Below are 7,358 nucleotides of genomic sequence, written 5' to 3'. Positions count from 1 at the left end.
TTAAAAATATTTTTCCTTCAAGACTATATGTGTTAATTTGTTGTCTCCTTACGTGCATGGTTTTCACTGAAAAATCTAAGATTATTATAATTGCTGCTTCTTTGCAAGTGACTATTCTTTTTTTCTCAGATTTCTCTCTTAATTATTACTTTGTCTTTGAACATGGAAAGTTTTACTACAATATACAATAGGGCTTTTCTCTTGAGATCTATCCTGTTTGGTGTTCTCTTCGGTTCCTAGATAGTTATCTTCTCATCCTTTATGCATTCATGAAAATTTTCTCCCAAGAGTTCTTGTACTATTCCCTCAGTGGATTTTTTTGTGGTTTCCTCTTATTATGAAATACCAGTAAGTTGCATGTTGTTCTTCTTGGTTTTATCCCACATAGTCCTTAGGCTTTCTTCAGACACCTTTGTATTTTTTGTTGCTTTTTCTTCATGTAGACTGGATTAAAAATATTTTTCTTTGAGTTCACTAATTTAGGTTTCCATCCCTACAATTCCATTTCTTTGTTCCTTTATAGAGTTGTATGATTGTTATGTTAGCATTTGACTTTTCGGTTTCCATCTGCAGGTTTTATTTTCAGGCTTCTAGTGAGGCAGCCAGTTTTTCTATTCTTTCATTTGTCCCGCACCACTTTTTCTCTATTTGTTGAATGCACCCAGTCATCATTCTTATGATCTTTTTTCCCATAGCCTGGTCAACTTCAGCGATTTCTTTTAAGTCTGGATGCTGTTCACTTGTTTGTGTCTGTTTCTTTCTCTCTTTTTATTTTGTGTGTGTGCATAAACTGATATATTCTGCTGTTCAATGGGCATCTTTATGTAGCTTTAGGCGTGGCAGGAAGGTTGAGTTGTGTGAGAGTAGTTAATACCATCAAGTCGGAGAGGAATCGTAGCCACTTCAAAGCAAGTTAAAAGACAAAGGAGATAGAATGGGAGGAAGACAGAGAAAAAGAATGGAAAGGGAAGTAATAGAGGAAAAAAGAAAAAAACAGAGCAAAACAGGATCAGGTAGTGCCTGCTCATAAAGTGTCTGTCCAGAGTGTGCACATTAGGAGTTCAGACTTAGGTGCACAAGAGTGGGAGTTGGTAACCTCTGTGGTCACTATAGCATTATGTTGAATTAGTGATGACTCCACCTGTTTTCCTGTGTTGTTCTGCTTGTGGTTTATGCAAACAACATAAGATTGGGAAGGGGGGAGGGTTGTGGTGCAGAAAAGCACCAAAATCCTAAACCAGAACTGGCTGCTCCTTTTTATCAAGGCATCTTGTTGAGTGAATGGACTTCTATGGTTGCCAGTTGAATGAAGGCTTGGGGAATTCTCCTGCCCCTCTGTATCTGTGGTAGTTGTTTAGCAACACAAGGGTAAAAAGAAGGGCAAAACAAACCAACAAAACATGTGAAAAAGAAACCTCAGCCTCTGGCCCAGCTTTGAAACTGTGTAAGCCCCAGATCTTGTCTCCTCAGAGTACTGGTTTGTTAGAAACAGGCAATTTAGAAATTGGCTATCCAAAAAATTAGGCGAGTGGGTTGCAGGGGCTGGAAAAAGGCATAAAGTGACGGGCTTTTATGCTTTCATGAGTGTGCTTACAGGTAAATGATTAATAGAGCAAAATGAATCATTCAATTATGATCATAGAAAGGGCCAGAAGAGCCCAGAGGATGGCCTGCATTGCAGTGAAATGCTTGATGTGGTTCTTATAGTCATAGTTTGATAACTCTGACCAAGTGAGTAGGTGGGACTATGTAAATGTAAGGCACTTGTGGTCTACCCAGGGAGATTGCATAGCTTGCTAATAATGTAAACACAGTAAAAGGCACCATTGTGGGGATGGTAAAGTACACGTAAGATGTATGGAACTGTATGTGCAGATTGGTCAGTTTCGCCATTCCACTAGGCTTAGCATATACCATCCCAGAGATCAAAGGAATGTACTATCAAGAAAGAAGCAGAAGTGGAACAGTGTCTTCCTTTGGGCCTGAGATCCCTATACTGAATTTCTTTGATCCAGAAGACAGAGGGCTATGACCTCAGGGAATGGAAGAGACAGTGTGAAACAACAGAGAAATATTGGCAGTGTGACCTGGAGCAGTGGCCTTGTCAGCCCATGAAGCGAGAGCCAAGTACCTTTGGGTCAAGGCTTATAGTAGAGTGGAGTGCCTTTGAGCACTTCTCAGCAGAGCTAACAGAGTTCTCTAGTATTTTCTTGAGAATGGCAGAAGCCAAAAGGCCAAGAGAAACCAAGGACCTGCTTGTGCCTGCAGGCACTGTTGAGAAGAGACAATTCGGAGAAATTATGATTTTGAAGTGTAACATAATTAGATAATAAACTCCATAATTGTTTGTATTTCCTGTGAGTTCTGTGTAGCCATTTGCAACAAATGATCAAACCTAGTGCCATTGGAGGGATGGTTGGGGTCCTAATTGGTAATAGTTTGGAAGGTCGAGACATAGCTGGCCTCAACTCATAGGCATACGCCTTAGGCTATTGGTTTAGATTTTGATTCTCTTTCCTCATTGTGAAGTTGGAGGAGGCCATAACTACTCCCATGCCATTTTTGCAATTTTCAAATGATGCTTTGAAGAATAAGGACTTCATTTGCTATTCAAAGATGGAGGATAAACAATATGCAAACAGTAATCATCACATGTCTAACTGCACTCAAAACTTAGGTAGAAGGAATGCATTTAGTCATGTTGTAGATCCGTCAGCCTCAGTGCTGCAAAGGCAGCCAAGATGTCTGGTATTGAAACAGCTAAAACAATAGCAAGCCTGCAGTTTGCTGACACCTGGTCTAGTCTATTGCTTTCATTTCCCTCCACTGCCCTTTCATTCTTGGCAGTCCACAAAGCATGTTCTCTTTGGTATGAAAATATTTGTCTTGGTATTTTATGTGGAATCATATAATATTTGTCCTTTTGTGATTTCCTAAATTCAGTCAGCATAATGTTCTTCAGGAGCATCCATGCCATGTGGTATTTTGTGGTTTCCTCATTGTTTTTAATGATGCATAGTATTCCATTGTATGTATGTACCAGGATGTCTTTATCCGTTCTTCTACTGGTGAACATTTAAGTTGTTTCCATGTTTTCACGTTTGTGTACAGTACTGCAATGAACAGGTCTGTTACTGATAGAACACTTGCTGCATTAGGATATGTACCCAGCAGGGGAATACCTGGATCATAAGGAATTTCTATCTCCAGTTGTTCAAGTTAGCACCATATTGCTTTCCACAGTAGTTGTACATTTTACAGTCCCACCATAAGTGTATAAGGATTCCAATCTCTTCACAGCCTTTCCACTATTTTTTTAAATACTTGGCTCTCATTGTCCATGTAAGGTCATTGCTGTTTTGATTTACATCTAGATAGCTAATGATTCTGAGGATTTCTTCATGTTTGTAGCCCATTAGGATGTTGTCTCGGTGAACCATCTATTCATAGCCTTTGCCCACTTTTTAATTGTGTGACTCCTTTTCCTTATTGAGGTATTGCAGTTTTCTACAGACTTTAGCAATCATTCCATTGTCTGTTGTGTCGTTACTCTTTTGATGCACATAAGTGCCTTATATTTAGTAGGTCCCTATATTTTGCCATCTACTGTGTGTGTTTCATTATATTTGACAATGTGTCTATGTCCTACCATAGAGACCTAAAGTTTGTCCCTAGTTTCTCATTGATGATTTTTATAGTTTTGGAATTTACATTTAGGTCTTTGGTACATCTTGAGTTTGCTTTTGTACATTGGGGTGAGGTATAAGTCCTGTTACTTTCTTCTGCAGATATAGATACAATTTTGCTAGTATCATATGTTGAAGAGACTGTCTCTTCTTCATTTAATTGGAAACTACATGGTGTCTGAGGAAGCAGAAGACAGCTGTATCAAGAGTGGAGTGCTGTTGGTTGGCAGACAAACAAGGTCTTGCGACATCAATGTTCTATATGCTGTATTAAGATATGTGTTATTCCATCATTCCTGTGATGGATGCTCTGTTTTATTCTGTTATGCTTGTTCATATTAGGGTGTATCTCAGAGGTACTATGGCAGTGGGGTCACCCTATTGAAGTTATATTACTGGTTTTTCTGTTTCTTGGTAAATGAAACCCAGGATCGATGAGCTTATAGGGACAGCAAATAGAACAAGGGTTTCAGTGGTGGGTGATGGTGGATGGGGGGGGAGGCGTGTATAGGAGAGGAGGGGCAGATAAAAGGGAGATGATGTCAGGGAGTCCAGGAAGGAAAAGTAGGTTGGAGAATGATTATGGAAGCAATCATATAACTCTGTTTGATTAGATTAAACTATGGAATAATATGACATATGCATTAACTCCCAAGTAACAACAAATTAAAAGAAAAAAAGCATAGATCCAGAAACGGGTTTTGGGCTCACACCAAATACTATCTCCAATTTAAGAGCAATTAATTCTTGCATCATAGGCCTACTTGCTACTTGACCTCAGGAAGGAAACACAGAAGATGCAGGTGCTATAGCAAAATATGGTAAAGAGATTAGATGGTGCCCGGCTATCAGATTAAATAGTGTCTGGGGTTTTAAAGACTTTTCTCCAAATAAGCAGCCATCTAAGTGAGATGTCAACTAATTCCACATGGAAGAAGTACACTGTAGCATTTACATAATCTCCTGCCAACTTGAGCAAAGGGGTGGATTCTAGCCTGTCAGTCAGGTCATAGCCAGTGGTGCCTCTGTGTGGGCATGGGCTTCTCCTGAGGATTTTGGGAATTCCTATCGTTTTTTTCTGGATGCAGAACACACACTCACTTTCTCTGCTATACCTTCCTGTTGACAAGCCACATGTTGCCATACTGATGGCAGCCAGAGCCCTGGACATGCTTCCACTGCCATTGAATCCACAAGACTTTCCACCCACTGGCCTGGGATCTTCCTGCATTCAGCATCATTGCATGTATTGCATGTGTCTGCAGAGGGATTCATAGACTGGTATCAGACATATGGGCTAATATCGGACGTATAGACTTGATCTGGGCTGGGCTGGGATGTCTTATGGATGCAAAATTACTTCTTCATGTAAAGTTCTTTCTTACACATATATGAGTGTCAATGAATTTGTTTCTCTAGTCTGCCTGTACTAACACACACATCATCATCAATCAACAAAGGATTGGAATCCATATAATCCTAAGTCGAAGAATGATTTCTAGATCAGAGTATCGGACCCTAAATTGTGAGAATCTGGTGTGCAGAAGGCGATGGATGACAGTGGGAGCCCACGATACATTTGAGGAACTACGTAAGAAATAAGCCTCTGGAGAACTCCCCCTATCTACAATTGAGGCATGGGAGGAAAGTGGTCACTAAACTGAGTGCTTGGGAGAGATGAGTACAGAAGATCAAAGGCATAATAACCTGAACAGTTAAAACTTTGTCAGTAGATACCACCTATGCTGCCAACTGGATCCGATCTTGTTTCCAAAATTTTCTGTATTGTGGTTTGTATTGTTTGGTTTTTGTATGTTCATACTGGGATGTATCTTAGAGGAGGACACCCTCTTGAAGTTGTGTTCAATGTTTTTCCATTTTTTGTGTGTATGAAACCCAGGATTGATGAACCTATAAGGACCCCAAGTAGAATAAGGTTTGGGGGAGGAGGAGGGTAGAGTGGGGAGCGGGGTAGTCTAAAAGGAAGCCGATGTCAAGGAGTCCTTGTAGAAAAAGAATGTCAAGAAACTGATGGTGGTAGCAGTTTTACAATTACGCTTGACGTAATTGAACTCTGGAATGATATGATATATGTATTAAATCCCAATTAATAATACATTTTAATTCCCCTTTATTAGAGATCAATTGTCTATAGGTGGATACATTTACTTCAGGGATCTCTATTCTGTTCCACTGATCTCTGTGTTCATCATTGTACTGGTACCAGACTATTGCAACTGCTGTGTGTGTGGAATAGGATTTGTGGTCAGAAAGTGAGAGACCTTCTATTTTATTCTTCTTAAGAATTTCTTTGTTTATCCTAGTTTTTACATGTCTTTAAGTAACTTATCATCTTAACTCCGACTTGGTTTTTTTGATAAAGATCTACAAATGATAGGTTTTATATAGCTGATTATAGCCAAAGTATTTTTTTTAATATTGCGAAAGAGTAAAGCTGAAAATAAGTGTCACTTGTAGTTTGTGCGATTTAATTAAGCAATGGGAAGCCAGAAGCTTAATGTCCCAGGGCAGCATTCACTTTTAAATGTACCCGAGTCCCTCTTATTACCCTGAGGGCTATATAGTGGCAACACTGCAGTGGTCCAGTGCCAAACAAACTAGCGTTTCAGATTTGATTTTCCTTTTAGGTGTATTTTGTAAGTAGATTAGCAAAAGACTGAAAATGCAGCTCTAAATGCTATTTGTTCACTCCTTCTCCATCCCACTGTTAAATTTTAGTCACGGGCCAGTCTAAGACAGGCAAATTATTCTCTTGAAAAGCAAAGGTGACCCTTCCTAGTGCTGTATTTAAAAAGACACAGAACCAATTGGGGAGACAAAGCTATATACAGGATTTTGTTCCTCCATCACCAGAATTAGATTGTGTCACAATGTATAACCTGTCTTTAAAAAAATACCCAACAACAGTTTATTCAGTTTTAAGAATTTGCTAGTAGATATTGTGATTATCTATTTATTATGTTTCCAAATTGTTTTGTTTTTAATTCTCTGCTTTTATTGTTGTGGTGAAATATGACATAACCTCTGTGAGCTCCGTTTTCACAGATGGCAAATTTTAAACTCTGCTGTGTGCATTTTCTGTTCATTGAAAGGAGATATTGTGTATGCAATTACATGGATGTAGAATCTAGCATTTACGCTATCATTACTAAGGTTAATCTAAATGGCATTGGTAACAACAATATATTCTTTCTCTCCTCAGTTGCTTATACTCATCGGCTTGGTCATTCACTCCCCCCCCCTAATTACCTAATGTTGTTGTCTTATCATCTTTTTTAAAGACCATGTTGTAATTGAACTTTTTAATGTAAAAATGTATAATTCCTCACACTAGATGGTGATCTTGAAAAGGGTCTCTGCTGTTTTTCTTATACGTTTTAGAAAACCTAGTAAAATTCTTACACATTCAGAAGCATCGGATGCATATTATTGAAAACTATTATGTATCATTTCTGACAATCATTATTAATTTGCTACCATAACCTCTATCAGTGTCATTAAGTTGTTAGTTCACAAAATGTAGTGGACAGAGGTTAAGTATAAAAGAAGGCTAAAATTCATGATATTAAATATTTCATGGAAGGTCAGTATTTTTGTGGGGAAAGAAAGATTCCTTGTTTACTCATTTGAATTATTATTAATGGAGCTTTG

This window comes from Echinops telfairi, unplaced genomic scaffold, assembly GCF_000313985.2.
Source record: "Echinops telfairi isolate 266 unplaced genomic scaffold, ASM31398v2 ScPeMD7_7419;HRSCAF=8457, whole genome shotgun sequence".
Lineage (NCBI taxonomy): Eukaryota > Metazoa > Chordata > Mammalia > Afrosoricida > Tenrecidae > Echinops > Echinops telfairi.
Note: the sequence above shows the minus strand (reverse complement) of the source record.